The following is a 15894-nucleotide window of genomic DNA, read 5'->3' as shown; positions in this document are numbered from 1 at the left end:
CTCCAAACTTCCCCTCACTGCATGATTTAAATACTATCAAACTGTGCAGTGAAAGGCAGCTTGTCCTAACTGCCCCATGCAATATTGTGATAAAATGGTGGTACACTGTGTATGAGAAGTGTATAACTTTAGTTCTTCATGAGCACCAAATAACTGGCAGATGTGCCATTTCAACCAGCATGCAATGGCCATCACTGGTTTCCTCTTATAAAATTAAATGCAAGGGTGCCTCTATTGTGAGGCAAAATGAGGTGACAACCTCAGGCAGTGCACCGCGGGGCACTGCCCTGCCTTGCCCTGCCCTGCTCTGCCCTGCCCTCTGCCACTAGCATCATCCAGCGTGCCATCATCCAGAGCCAGCGTGGTGTAGTGGTTAGAGTGCTGGACTAGGACCGGGGAGACCCGACTTCAAATCCCCATTCAGCCATGTTACTAGCTGGGTGACTCTGGGCCAGTCATTTCTCTTCCGGCCTAACCTACTTCACAGGGTTGTTGTGAGGAGAAACTCAAGTATGTAGTACACTGCTCTGGGCTCCTTGGAGGAAGAGCAGGATATAAATGTAAAAATAATAATAATAAATAATAATAATCCCACATGCCTGCTGCTGGCTCCAATTCCACCTTTGTCCTGTCATTGCCCTTCATGGCTCTTTTGCTTCACTGGTGCTTCCCTCAATCCCACCTCCAGGCTGGAACCCATTGACCGCATCCCTTTTATCTCTTTTCCTCACCTGCCTTTCCCTTCAGACTGCACTATAGGGGATGGTCTGAGAGGAAACCATGTGTTGGAGATCATCAGGTCCTCATTTTTTCAGGTTTGTGCAGAGGTGTTTGCTTTGGAACATGACAATTTGCATTAGAACCAACCATTTTGAAGTTGCTGCTATTAGAATGGAAACAGATCTGTGCTAAATGTGGAAAAGCCCACCAAGTAGGGAACAGAAAACTAAGGTATTAATGTGTTTGTATAATTAAACTTATTCTAATGCACTTTCATCATTTTAATTGTTCTCCTTTTGAAATTTCAGTGTAGATTGTTCTACATATATTAGAAATTCAGAATATAGATGTACAGACAATCTGTTGCTCCTGTTATATAGAACAAGGTTTTCAAGTACAGACTGTGACAGATCTGCTGTACCTTTAATCAGCTGCATAGGCAGGAGAATTTCACAAAGTATACATTTTCTTATCCCAGTGCTGTGTGATGGGAAGAAACTGCAGTGGAGTGGAATCTCCTCTGAACATAACTCTAAAAGGGTACAGGAGCATTTTTAAGTTCTGCTTCTGACAACCCCAGAATAGCATCTCCCTGGCCTCAGATGCAATTTTGCTATTATGGTTGAAAAATTAAAATAAAGGAGTAGTGTTTTAAAATACCATGAGCAAAAGCTCTGGGACTTTATTGGTCTATGAATCAGAGTTATTAAAAATGATATTGCTTTGACAACTTCATTACAAGGAGAGCAGTCACCCGACAAAGAACAGATCTGTGGTTATGTGGGACATTTGCATCATTCAAACTCAGGGGGTCGTTTAATGACCACTTATGGAGTTGTAGTCATATTGGAGCAAATTAGTCTACACAAATGTATCTGGCCACTGAATCACATTTTCTAAGGTTCTTTTTCTTTCCATTTCAGATGAAAAATAATATAAACAAACAGGAACGATACTAAGTAGGACTGTGTAATACATTCCTTTGTGTCTTGTATATGTTCTTTTGAACAACTAAGCAGCATAAAGACCCAATAAGTCTAGCATTATTTTAATACTCTTAATAAAAACATTTTTGTGATACTGATAAATGCCAAGGCAATTGATTTTCCTAGCAACCATATATCTGGATTTATGTAATGAATCAAGATTTCTTCTCTACAAAGCAAACTGCTGTTTTATTAAAGGAGAAAACATAAATAGGTTTTATTTCCCTGTTTTACAGTATGTGTCATTGCTTTTATAAGAATACATATTTTTTTTTTTAAGTTCAAAAATGGTGGAGGCAAGTGGAGAAGGCTGAGAGTATCACTATGGATATCACAACTACTAGTCAGTAAATTCAAACTGCAGGTAACACAACACTCATTCGTAACAGAAATGCACAGGGTCTGGGTATTCACATGCATTCAGCTCCAGCAAGTTTCCCTTTGTGTGTAAGGAAAATACAATTTCCTTGCAACCAAAGCATTGAGTTGGGGGAAAGTTCGGAAATAGATAATCTAATTTAGAAATTGTCAGTTGAATGGTGTTATAGCATGTCCGTAGTATAATTTTGAAAAAGTCTAGAAAACCCATATTCACTGTAGTACAGGGTGAAGCTTTTTAAAAATTTGAACTTTTTCTGTGCCATCTTTTTACCACACAGATATGTTGAAGAAGTTCAAGAAAGAGAAGGGGAAACTGTATTTCAAATGCCCCTTTATTAGCATAATTACATTACAATAATCCCTATATAATCTATGAATAGTCAAATACCCAACCATCTCACCACATTTAATAATCTTATTTTCAATAGCTGTCAATTTTAGATAATTATAAATTGCTTTCTGTGTTAGTAAAGTAGGCATCCACAGGTGGGGAATCCATAGTAGGCATCCAAACAGGTGGGGAATAAGTTTGGAAGATTGTGTTCCTACATAAGGAGTTGTGGGGCTGGATAAGCTAAATGTATCCAGGAAAATCTTCGATTTCTGAAACGTCTCCTCCCCTGCTTCTCACAAGCTCCCAAAACAGCTTAAGGAGAGGGCTATGCATGTATAGCCTTAACAACCAAGAGGTGTAAGTTTAATAGAGAAATGGATGCAAGTCAATGCAAGTCAACAGCTAGAAGTTAGTTTAGGGGCACTAGAATTCCTTCCCTCTTCCAACCCAGCAAAACCTACTGTGATGGCTTTGTGAACCAAAGGAGAGAAGGTGCATGATCCTTCTCTGTCCAGCCATTCTAGAATTATAACATGGGATGCAAAAAATGGGGAACTACTCCATATATATGAAGGCAAGAAGCAGTTTCCTGCAAATGGGTTGGGATGATGGACAGAACGGGTATACAATTCCAGAACTTTTAAAAACTTTCTACCATGTAACAAAGCAGTTATGACATTTTTAAACGAGCCGTTATTACTTTAAAAATCATTAAAAATCAATGAATAAGCCAAGATCCTTGAAAGTCCATACGTTTAGCCTTCAGTGATTGCTCTGAAAAGACCAATGGGCTAGAAATGAAAATAAACGCACTTCCATTAGCAATAAAGGGCCTTCTCAGATGGCCCTTTTGTCGGTCCCTGATTTCTGAGAGGTTTAGGGCACTAGGACCCGTGAAATGGCCTTTTCGGTTGCTGCCCCACTTCTTTGGAACTCTCTTCCCCTTCAGATTTGTTTAGAGCCTTCCTTACTGATTTTCAAATCTTTATTGAAGACTTTTCTTTTTCACCAGGTTTTTGCTCTGTAGTTTACCTATTTGTTTTTTTTTCTTTTTTGTTAGTTATTTTAGTTTTTAATTTAGAATGTAATTTTCAATGTTGTCTTGTTTTGCATATTTTTGTACACCGCCCAGAGTCTTCGGAGTGGGCAGTATATTAAATGTTTCTAAAAAATAAATAAAAAATAAATAAATGGCTTGCTTCTTAAAGGTCTATTTCCATTTTCCCATGATTCCCTGATTCCCCACTTCTGGTTCCAGGAGCTCCACCCCTCCATCCTGCTCCACAAGGCCCAGGCCCATTGCAATGGCAGCTGGCTGCAGGCTCTGAGCACACCTCCCGTCATCAACCTGTCCCTGCCTGTGCCCTTCTCCCCCCTTTCTTCTTCAGCTGTGGCTGTGATTGGCTCCATTGCTGCAGATGGAGTGGTTCCCACCCTGCCATCATCTTTGGAGGACAGTGGGGTTTCCATGCCAGCTCCAGTGAGCCCCCACCAGTTATTAATCTTTTTTAGTCTCCCAATGATCCCTATAGGGAAATTAGCTGATTGGGCCCATGTTCAGTTCTTGCACAAAGGCCCCTTTAGAGCCAGTGTCATTTGGTAGGCTCAAGCACCTTGAGTTGAGGTAGTGACTGGGAAATGCAGGGCAAGCCCCCGAATAGCTTTGGGAACCAATGGACCAAGTCTGGTCAGCTGCCACTGCAGTACCTGGCTCCGACACAGGAGCATTTGTGGGCTTCCTTGACTCCATTGATTCAGCTCTTAGGAAAACTACATCCAAAATGAGCTTCCTGTTTTATAGCTTCTTCCCTCATACGCACAAGGAAATCTTATGTGGATTTAAATAAAGGTTTATTCAGCAACACTCCATTTTCTTCTTCTCCTTCCCCCCTTTTTCCCTTTCTGACTTCTTCCCCTTGAGGATCCCCTTTGAGACAAATGTCTGAACAAACTCTGCAAAAGATAACTGGATAGCATATAACACTTCCCAACTGGATCAGAGAACTCCAGCGCAGTCTTCCTAATTGGCTTTTTAATTTTGATTTTTAAAGCATAGGTACTTGTAAATATTGGCCAATATAAAGTTTATTAAATATTTTGACCCTTACATGCAAGGGCAAGAAAGAAGGAAGCAGCTCATTTGACTCATGAGTTTATTTTTAAATAGATTGAGTTCAAGGCATATGATATACCAAAGGGTTTGCTCATTGTACTCCTTGCCATATGGTAAATGAATGCTACAGTAGCTTCATATGTGAAATGTCAAGCATATTTGTTATACTTATATTAATACACAACAGAACAGTGCAAAAGGCCTATTTATTATAATACACATTGCCTCTTCTTTGGCTTTGGCTTTCATTAATCTCTTCTGTCTTTGGAAAAAGGTGTTTCCCCTCAGATGAATAAAGACTACCACCAAGTCTACTGAAATGTGAACCTTAATATTTGTATGTGCTATTACTGTGATGCTAGGATGTTGGACACACAGTAACTATTGAAAGTAAGTGGTGTTCATATGTACATAAAGGCTGAATGTAGCCATCAAAGCTGCCACCCAGATGCATTCTAAGGGTCCTTACAGATGATGATTCTTTCCTTCTCTTCATCACCATGCTGTGTTCTATGTGGGAGAAATTTCAGATGGCCTAGACTGAATCACAGAGATGTGATACTAATTATGGGTAAGATGGGAAACTTCATTTAAGAGGGGAACTCATGACAAGTTCCAGGTAATTTGGAAACTGTATTTGGAAGTGTATACATTGTAACAGACATTTCTATAGAAAATGGAAGTTGGGGTGATTCTGTGACTGGAGTCTTTTTTGTTTTGTTTTTGTGTTTATTTAAAGGCAAGGGGTTTGGATAGGAAATGGTGGGTATTTATATCCTATATAAATCTGACAGAGGGAAATGGGTTGAAGTGTTGAAATATGAAAACATTATAATTAATTGTCTATTTGTCATAATGCATATTTGGGAATTAAGCTGATCTTGTGGTAGAAAATATCAATTTCTCCCTCTGCCGACCAGGGTTTGCCTTGGTTTGAATTTGTATGGGTGACTATATGCCAGTGCTATCTGCTATATTATAGTTTCCTTAGGGGATGGCGTCATAGCTGCTTTACATGCAGAAGGTCCCAGTTTCAGTCCCTGGCATCTCCAGATAGGGCTGAGAAACCTCTGTACCTGAAAACTTGGAAAGCCACTGCCAGTCAGTATAGACAGTACTGAACTAGATGGACCAATGGTCTGACTTGGTATAAGGCAGCTTCCTCTGTCCTTATGTTAAGGCTTTTCATTCTGTCTGGGAAAGTATTAACCAAGGACTGAAAATACAAAAATGATACCACACACCAGCCAGGCCCTGCACTGATACTGCAGCCTAAAATGTTAATATGGTCCTCTGAAATAAAAGCAGCTAGCCTATATTTTAAAAAAGATGGAGTACTCCCATCATAGCCACCAAATGGCGCAGCGGGAAATGACTTGCCTAGAAAGCATGAGGTTGCCGGTTCAAATCCCTGCTGGTCACCTATATTGGGCAGCAGTGATATAGGAAGATGCTGGAAAGCATCATCTCATACTGTGCAGGAGGAGGCAATGGTAAACCCCGCCTGTACTCTACCAAAGACAACCACAGGGCTCTGTGGGCACCAGGAGTCGACACCAACTCAACAGCACACTTTTACCTTTACTCCTATCATGGCCTTTTAGATCAATTACAAACAAGTAGAAGAAGATCTTCATCATGAAGGGACAGACAGGACACCTTTTCTAGAATTGATTGATTGATTGGTTGGTTGGTTGATTAAATAAATTTGTATACTGCCCACTACAGAAGTCTCTAGGTGGTTTACCGCATAAAACAAATAAAGAATACAACAAACCAAGAACTTAACAGTTAAAACATATAACCAGATTAAAATCTATCTATATATAATTCTCTAAGACATACTTGTAGCTGATCCCAAGTGTGGCAACTCTCACAAGAGTTCATGAGCGAGGGGAAGGGGAGAGGAAAGTGATGGAGGTGGGGAACATAAGGTCAACAGACAGGCCAGCGAGCAGGCGGGCGGAGATAGAAAGCAGCAGCGGTGGCCAGCGGGGAGGAAAAGCAAAAGCAGCAGCGGCGGGGGGAGGCAGCAGAGGGGGGGGGAAGAAAGTGGTGGGCAGCCAGAAAAAGCAGCTGGCCAGGTGGCCAGACATAAACATTGGGTGGGGAGAGGAGTGGGAGGGCTGAGAATGAGGGCCTGAGAACAAAGGAAGGGGCTGAGAATGAGGGAAAACTAGAGACGCAGATACTCTGTGCCCAGGCCAGCTAGTATCCATTAAAACACCAACTAAATAAAAAGCTTGGCTGAAGAATGTGGTAAAACTGTTGATGAAGCCCATTTAGGGTTGTGTATTGAGTTCATTTATTATTTATATTTATGCACTGAATGAGCTTTGGGTTGAAATAACAAAATTTGATGATTAAAAGTTTAGCCCAAATGGGAAATGTGTTTTTTCATCTTCTTCTTCACAGTAAAAGACTGTTTCCAACATCTGTTTGAATTAAAGACATCCTGAGTTAAATTAGGAATGTTCTGTGAGGAGAGAGAAATGTTGACAGGTCTGAATGATCATATATCAACACAGATGTTTTAAAAAGTCTAATTCATTTTTATTTAAACGTCAGCCATTCTGTCACATTGTAAAATACATTTGTGACAGTTTTTAAAAGCCCGTGGAACTCAAAATAAAATTGGAATTTAAAAATGCAGATCATTCGAATGTATTCATTGGAAACTAATTTAGAAACTAATTCTCAGCAGGAGAAACAATGAATAAATAATTTGTTTTGTTTTGTTTCTAACATTTGAGTTGCATTTGCATAAAAACCATTTCAAATAAACAAACAAGAAGTTAAAAAAAACATAAAATGCTAAAATTCAGATACTGGAATTTTGGAATGTGGTAGATCTGATGATGAAATCTATTCTGTTTCATTCTGATGATGATTTCGTTCTGATGATGAAATCTATTCTGTACTGTTTTCATGCTTCTGTTTTAAATTTTTAATCAGATTTGTTTTCTATTTTTAGCTCAATATTTTGTGTCTTTTTAACAATCTTTTTAAATTCTGTTGTAAACTGCCTTTGGGTTGTTTTAATGAAAGGCGGTATATAAATTTAATAATCAATCAATCAATCAAATAAAATAAAATAAAATTCAGGGCTGATTTTGTGGGGGAAATCTACACTAGTGCCCCTAGGGATGGATCTCTAAGCTAGGAGCTCTCATACAAGAATCATGCGTTTTAATGATGGTCTTTCAAGTAATGTACTAGTTCAAAAACCCACTTCTTGCGAGGGATGTTTAACGATGTTTTATAAGTATTGTATGTTGTGTCCTATTTGAACATGAATTTGTTTCAGTCATTTAGAAATGCTTGCCTTGCTTAAAGGTACATATTATCTGAAGTCTACATGTTGAATTAAGGCTAGGTAGTCACTTTGAGTGGCGCAGCGGGGAAATGCTTGACTAACAAGCAGAAAGTTCGAATCCTCGTTGGCACTATATCGGGCAGCAGCGATATAGGAAGATGCTGAAAGGCATCATCTCATTCTGCGTGGGAGGAAGCAATGGTAAACCCCTCCTGTATTCTACCAAAGAAAACCACAGGGCTCTGTGGGTGCCAGGAGTTGAAGTCAACTTGACGCCACACTTTACCTAAAGCACTTAGCAGAATGTTGCACAGAAAGGGCCATTGTACCCAGACCCAGGCCCAAGAAGACACAGAGACATATGTATTGGGATAAATGAGCCACGCTTTATTAATTACAACAAAACCTGGCGGACTGAAAGGTGATGAATCACCTGAACGAAACAGTGCGGGCACCTAGGCTTGGGCTAGGATTCCTTCATCCTACCCATCAGCCAAAAGGGCGAAACACCCTGGCTCAGGAAGGAGGCAGGTACATCCCGCCTCATTCCTTCGCAGCCAACCGCCCCCTATGAAAGAGGGGATCTGGGCAGCTTAGGGTCTTTACCCCCCCGGACCGCAGAGCCCAAAGGTTGGCAAAGACCCAAAGCAGGTTTCTTGGCAATCGAAGTTTTCCCGTGCAGCACAGGCAACAAGGAAGTGACTGACCAATCCACCTTAAAGTACCCAAGGGTGCTCACCGATAAACTAAACCAACTTACCCAAGCCTGCACTGTTCCTGCCACTAAGGAAGGTTAGCCCACGCTTGACCTTCCTGCCCCATGCCTGCCTAGCCTTTCAGCAATAGCCTGGCGGATGCCGCGAAGATACAGGTTGCAACCCCTTTCAGATAGATGAACCCCATCAGGGCGAAAAAGTTCGGGGAAGCGGGCAGCCAGATCCGGCAGCCGCGCAACTGCCCCCCCCGAGCCATGACCCTTTTTCCAATTGCCGCAGAAACTTTCCTACGCGCTCGTTCCAAGCTTAAGCCCGACCGAGTGCCACGCCAAACCCTGCGCTGAAGCCAGTTGACCCAAATAATCTGGACTCCAGGCATCCATGTGCGTAACGTCGCCAAATCTGCGGAGGCCTGCTGAAAGATGGCCAGGCCAGTCCGCCGGCCCAAATCATTCTCCCCCAGATGTAAAACTAAAATGTGGGGAGAGGGAAACTTGTCTAAATGCTCTCTCAGCGCTGGAAGCAGCTGATTCCACAGCATGCCACGCATGCCCAGCCAGTAAACAGAAGCGCTGCCCCCAAATCCCAGCTGGGAACCCCAGTGGGAGGTGCTGGCTCGTTTGAACGCCCAAAAGACCAGAGAGTGGCCACACATCAGGACTCGGACTGGGACCGCTGCCCCGCCAGCACCTGCCGAAAGAAAATAAACAGGTCAAAATGGAACAGGATTGTCTGCTGTCAGCGCACATACCGCCTGACCACCACGGACTTCCACCGACCTATCCTACGCACTTCCAACTCCCGCAACCCCAAGCGGGTGGCAGTAGTAGCTGCACCAATCTGGAATGAGTGCAAAGTGAGCCCCTGTAAGGACACCCCCGCAGCCCGCAGGGCCCGCCTCAAAACCGTAAGGAATTGATACTGGGTGAGAGGGGACTGGTTCTCATGCGAAAAAAGGCACCCGTCCGAGAAAGGACCAAGTGCCACATAGTGCCTCAGGGCCGTGACTGGGCATACACCCGAATCCTTCACTTCCGCCAGACACACTGAATGGCCCCTACCCCGTTGATCAGTCTTGGATCAGCGAAGTAATAAACAAACTCCACCCACCCCAAAGGATAAATCTGAGAACTGCAAGCACACATCCCTGGGAGAGGAAGCATTGCGTGGGAGCAGTTCCCCGGGGCGGAAGGCCCCAAAGAAGGCGACTAAGACCGCCGCCCGAAAGAGGACCATCTCCCAGTGGATGGAACAGCAGCCTGTCAAGCAGGTCAAGGTGGAAACGACCAACTCTAGAGTAAATGGGCGCCTAGAGTCCCTGGTCCTAGGGTCACCCCTAGCCCATCCCTCCAACATGCGCCGGACTCTTGGGTCGGATGAAGCATCAGCAACCCCCAAAACCTGCGCCTGAAAAGCCATTGCAGCCAGGTAGCCAGCTAAGGTAGACGGCGCCCTACCCGCCCTACGAAGGAGAACCAAAAACTGTTGAATATGCTCCACTGGGACCAGCCAAACCTCTACAAGACCTTCCGCCTTCTGAAAGATAGCAAAGGCTTCGAGCTTGGCTGCGTAGCTCGCCCTGGTGCTAGGCGCCAGAGACGCCACTATGGCCTGCTGAGCTTCTGCCCGCCAAGATCCCATAAAAAGACCGGCATGGGTTCCGGGTGAAGGGAAGCGTCGGGCGCTAACTCCCTGAACCTTTTTAACTGAAAACGAGAGAGGGCGTCAGCTATATTATTCCTAACACCTGGGACATGGCAGGACCGGAACAGTATATTCGCACGCAGGCATTGCAGGACCAAGGCCCTAACCAGACCCATAACCCTAGGAGACTGAGAGGTCTGATTGTTAACAATCTGGACAACTGCCAGGTTGTCACACCAGAACCTAACAGAGGAGTTGGCAAATTCCTCTGCCCAAATGTGGACAGCGACAACTATGGGAAAGAGTTCGAGGAAGGTTAAATCGCGAACTACCCCAGCTCTACCCATTTGCTAGGCCATCTGGCAGCACACCAGTGACCCCGGAAATAGACCCCGAAGCCCATGCCGCCCGCTGCATCAGAGTGGACCTGAAGGTCCGCCTCCAGCAGCCTCTCGGTACGCCAAAAAGCCACCCTATTGAAATCTAGCAGAAAAGCCTCCCAAAGAGCCAGATCAGCCTGGACACCCTCGGTTATCCTCAAACTGTGATGGGGGGCTTTAAGCCCAATGGTCAGGTCACACAACCGGCGCAAAAAGGCCCGACCGGGAGCTACCACCTTACACGCAAAATTAAGGTGACCCAAATCCACTTGCAATTCCCGCAGGGTAACCTTAAGCAATTGTCCCAGGGACCTAATTAAGTCTAAAAGAACTCCCAATTTACAGATGGGCAACCTGGAGCAACCGGCCTCCGTATCTAGTTCTATCCCCAAAAATGACAGGCAGGTCACTGGTCCCTCGGTTTTTTCCTGAGCCAAAGGAACGCCTAGCTGATCAGCTAGGTCCATAAACGAGCACAGCAAGTGCTGGCACTCCTCAGTATTTCCCCTGCCTACAAAAAGAAAATCGTTAAGGTTATGCACTATGCCTGACAGACCAGCCTTTCGCCTGGCTGCCCATTCGAGAAATGTGCTAAAGGCCTCAAAAGCTGCACATGAAATAGAGCAGCCCATGGGCAAAGCTCTGTCAAAGTAGAATTGGCAAGCAAAGGCAAAACCCAACAACTCGAAGTCATCCGGATGGACAGGCAGCAGGCGAAAGGCAGCCTCTATGTCACATTTTGCTAAAAGAGCCCCAGGGCCCTTACCCCTGACTACTGCAACCGCCTGGTCAACAGAAGTATATTTAACAGAACAAAGGCTACCGGGAATGCCGTCATTTACCGATGACCCCCGAGGGTGAGATAGATGATGTATCAATCGGAACTGGCCCGGTGTCTTTTTAGGCACCACACCCAGTGGCGAGACCCTCAGGCCGGGGAAAGGAGGGCCATCAAATGGCCCCATCACCCTGCCCGCAGCAACTTCTTTGTTGATCTTCTTAATGACTACTTCTTCCTTCCCCAGTACAGAATTAAGATTACGGGGGCTACTGAGACCCCGCTGAGCCGAAGAAGGGATCCTGAAACCTTCCCTGAAACCCCACAGCAAATAACAGGCAGCTGATGGATCCGGATAATCCCCCAAAAGCTGATCCAGAACTGCAAGCTTAATAGGACTAGGTCCCTTTACCCGCAGAGTGTGCGGGGGGGACACCCTTCTTATTGTCAGCCTGCTTGAATTTGGGCTCCGGACCCCCGAACCTAGCCCTCGTGCAAGAGCTGCTCAGGTGTTTTGCCCCACAGACCCCACACAAGTGTTTGAAACGACAGGGGGATCGGGAGCACTTGCCCTTGGAATTATATTCCCAACAGACAAGGTGGGGTTGAACCCATTGCTGGCTTGCGCCCGCCAGGGTTAAAGACCCCGGAGCCCGAGATAGAAGATGCCCGCTGTCAGATCTATCACCATCCACCGGACGGGCCGGCGACATGGTGACTAGCCATAGCTCCTGTAAAGGGGTGTCCCAAGGTAACGTGGGATCCAGGGCAGCCCTCATTCTAAAACTTTCATCATAACGGATCCATGAGGATCCAGAGAAGTCAGAAACGGCCTGATGAATTATATCCATATATTTCAGCAAGGAAGGAGCCCGTGCAGGCTGAGCCTGCACTATCACTCCCATGTAAATCGTGAAGCCGGACAGCCAGTTGTTCCAAGTCTTTTCAACTGGCTTCCTTTTAGTGGCTTCATGTTCTTTACACGATTCACCCTCTTTATGCTTGACCTCAGGCTCCCGGAAGAGCAAGCTGAATATATCCATGTATTCCCCTTTCAATATTTTTTCTTTGGTGGACGGGAGTAAGTGACCACCCAGGGGAAGACCCATGCCGCCATAGGGCACATGTTGTGGAGAGGGCAAGATCCCCATTGGGTAATAGTCGGGCAAACCACCCGCCTGGGGAGTAGGAGCAGGAGAAGGTTCAGAAATGGGCAGTGAACCTGTGACCGGTCGATTGCCTAACCATACCTGCTCTGCAGCACCTTGTAGACCCGCCATCACCCCGGGAAACTGCATTGGAGCACCTGGTCCCCAGGTTTGCAGATATGGGGGCCACATTGAAGCTGGGCCCCATGCACCTATGGCAGGCATCGGCCAGGGCATGTAGGGCCACTGGCCAGTGACGCCGGGTGGTGTAGGTGTTGCAGGCTCACCTGGGGCGAAAGGGCTAGCAGGATCCATCGGTGTCTGATCTACTGGTACAGATGGCGAAGGCACCAACGGTGAAGGTGCCTCCGGAGGCGGAACCTCAGGTGCAGGAAGTGGCAACACGGATGCAGCCTGGTCTGGTCTGGCTGGGTTGAGGCCGCTTTCGAGTGCGTCTAACCTGCTAGAAAGAGAGGTTAGCAAATGATACTTCTCTGACCCCCTGGTCCTTCTAGGGATTTTGGGGGGCGGCACCCCGCCTCCCCCCGAGGGACCAGCTCCCTTATCAGAAGGAGTGGCTTTTGCCTTTTCTAGCGCTTCCATCTGGTTAATTAACCCACGGATGAGTGTCATTTCTTCGTCTTCCTCATCCGAGGAGGACTGCGGAGGAGCAGGCCATCTAGGCTGCTTAATAGGCCTCCCCCCTTTTTTGTCCCTCGCTTTTCCAGGCATACTACCAAACAACCACTACCCTCTAAGCAGAAAAAACCGTGCCCTTCAAGCACAGTGAGAGGGTACTTCCTCTTCTACCTCCCCCAACTTTTTTTTTTAATAATAGTAAATTTATCGATATTTAACCTATTTGGCTGTATTAGGGTTATCAGAATTATAAAGAACTGCAGAACTAAGCCAAGCCCCAAACACAGCAATGCCAATACCCAGCAATTGATGCTTGCAGCCTTTACACCCGCCCTTTAATGCCAGCTACCCCCACAAGCCCTCAGGAGCAGCGAAGAGAACCAAGCCCCCCAAGTGGTGTTCCAGGCCCCACACCCCCATGCCGGAATACACCCCACAAACCAGAGGGGCTAACGCCCCGAAGAGACGCCGCCGCGCCGAGGAGCGGTTGAGTGGAGAAGGCCCAAACGCCGCCGCGTTGACTCGGGCCCGGAGTCCAGGCAAGGACCCCCCAAATCACCAAACCTATGCCCCCGCTGATGGAACAAACCGCCAGTAAGCCGCCTCGCCTGCTTTCGGGCGCACCCACCCCAGAAGGCTACCCAGGAAGGAGCTCAGTAAAACGAGCTCCTTCCCTCTCAGAAGCTGAAAACGCTCTGAGATGCCGAGCGGGACGCCGCTCGGTGGGGAGCCTAAGTCCCGCCCCCGCAGGCCGATCAGCCAATCAGGCTGCTTCTTGGGCCTGCCTATCGGGGCTGGGACAAACACCCTCCTGCTTGCACGAGGCAAGGGGAGGGGGATTTCAGTAACTTTAGTAACAGAGGCTGACACGTTACACAGGCTTACACAGGCATTTCTAATCAGCCTGTGCTGCTCTGGGTGTCTAAGGGAATGTTGGCTGTTTCCAATGTAAATAAAGATGTTTCCAATGTAAGTTGCACTTCCGAAATGCATGTGTTCTGACTAGAGCACTCTTGCACAAGATTGCTGACAGTTCTTTAGATTCCCATAGGAGCAGAAAACTGCATAATATATCGGCCAGAGTTACTAAATATTATTAAGTGAATAGCTTCTAGCCAATGTATTGGGGTAGTGGATTCTTCTCAAAGTGCAGCAGGAATTCTTGGATATGAGGAAGTCTATTCCAAGCATTTATGAGATTAAAGTGAAATGAAAGAATTCTGCCAATAAAGCATAATCACCACTGTCTTCCAGGATAAAAGGAAATGAAATATAGTAACTTGAAAGCTTTATTAGAAAGCTCCATCCATCAAGACAGAGCACTAGATAATGCACTGTAGAAACTGCAGGTGGTCTAAGAAAATATTTTGTTCTAGTCCATATTTTATTTAAATCACTTGTTTGATTTGCATATATAATCTAATATGCTAGCAAAACAAAGCTTGCTAAAACAAGGGGCTCCCAAATAATGGGTTTGTGCAAATGGCCAATTTTGGGAGAGGGAGAGAGCAAGTTGAGCATAACTACAATTGCAAAAGGAATACTTAAAACATTAACATGTGTTTGTTTTTTAAAAATTAAAAATAACATTGGTGGCAACATTTAACATTGGCCAATAACTGAGGAGAGACTATAGGTCAGTAAAATAGCATATGCTTTACATGCAGAAAATTTTGTCAATCTCAAGGTTGCCAGCTAGGGACTTTTATGGAGGACATGCAACTATCTGGGGGACCAAACAACTTTTTTTGCATGTGTTGTGGTGTCCGAAGTTCTGAGTAGCAGCAGGAACATTTTCTTTGCTCAGAACACTTGGTCTCATGAGCAGCTTCTCTTCCTCTATCTCTTTCCCCTTCTTACTGACCATCCATCCAATGGGTAAGCCAGAGTGGAGGTTCTGCTTCCGTGGCAGATGCAGGAGCACTGATAGGTGGGCCCAGCAGGTAGAGCTTGATACTTTCATGTGGTGGCAGTGGTGGCGACACTGAGAAGTTAGTAGCTCGCTAACTAACCTTACTCAGTTAGCAAACTAAGTTTATTCAGTTAGCAGCTGCATTTGCTAAATGAGTAAAAAGCCACCTCTTAAAGGGGTCATTCTATTTATCATGGGGAGAACAACTGGCCCTACCAAGCCCCAGCACAACATTCCTTCAGTGGCTACGCTGGTGTTACCTTGCATTTCTTTTTAGACTGTGAGCCCTTTGGGAACAGGGGAGCATCTTATTATTTATTTTTTTCTTGGAAAACCATTATGAAACCTTCTGTTGAAAAGCCGTATATAAATGTTTGTAGTCATAGAGAAGAGCATGCGTGTGGGAGACCGGGCAAGCATCACTGCACCAGCATGCAAAGAGGATGGCTCAGTAGCTGTCTGGATGCCCTGCCTTGAGCCAAGACGTGAGGTTGCTGGCCTGACTGAGGGAGGAGGGCAGAGGACTGTGTGTGTGGCAAAACTAACCAGGAGGTGAATGTACAGTGAATGTACAGGGGCCTTGAGAACTCTGCAACTAGACAGCAGACTGAGCAGACATACAGCTCATATGGTCATCAGCTTCACACTGGTGAGCTGTATTTATTCTTAAATTACACAATTTTTATCAAAGTATGCATATATAATGCCTAAAAACATGCAATTTTTATGCAAAGTGGATACTTTTTGGATACTTTTTTAAAAAAATGAAAAGCATCCTCTGTGTCTTCTTTTTTGGTAATGAATATCAACTTTTTTCACAGTCTGTA

At 45.3% G+C, this 15894-nt stretch overlaps 1 protein-coding gene across 9 annotated transcripts in view; it reads left to right on the top strand.

Annotated features, from left to right (window-relative positions):
• STS (steroid sulfatase) overlaps window positions 1-15894 on the top strand; it is a 275517-nt gene that overhangs the window by 153180 nt on the left and 106443 nt on the right. The gene's annotated exons all lie outside the window — the stretch shown is intronic.

Source organism: Hemicordylus capensis, chromosome 3 (genome assembly GCF_027244095.1).
Source record: "Hemicordylus capensis ecotype Gifberg chromosome 3, rHemCap1.1.pri, whole genome shotgun sequence".
Taxonomy (NCBI): Eukaryota; Metazoa; Chordata; class Lepidosauria; order Squamata; family Cordylidae; genus Hemicordylus; species Hemicordylus capensis.
The sequence above is the reverse complement of the archived record's forward strand: the minus strand, read 5'-3'. Positions and strand labels throughout refer to the sequence as shown.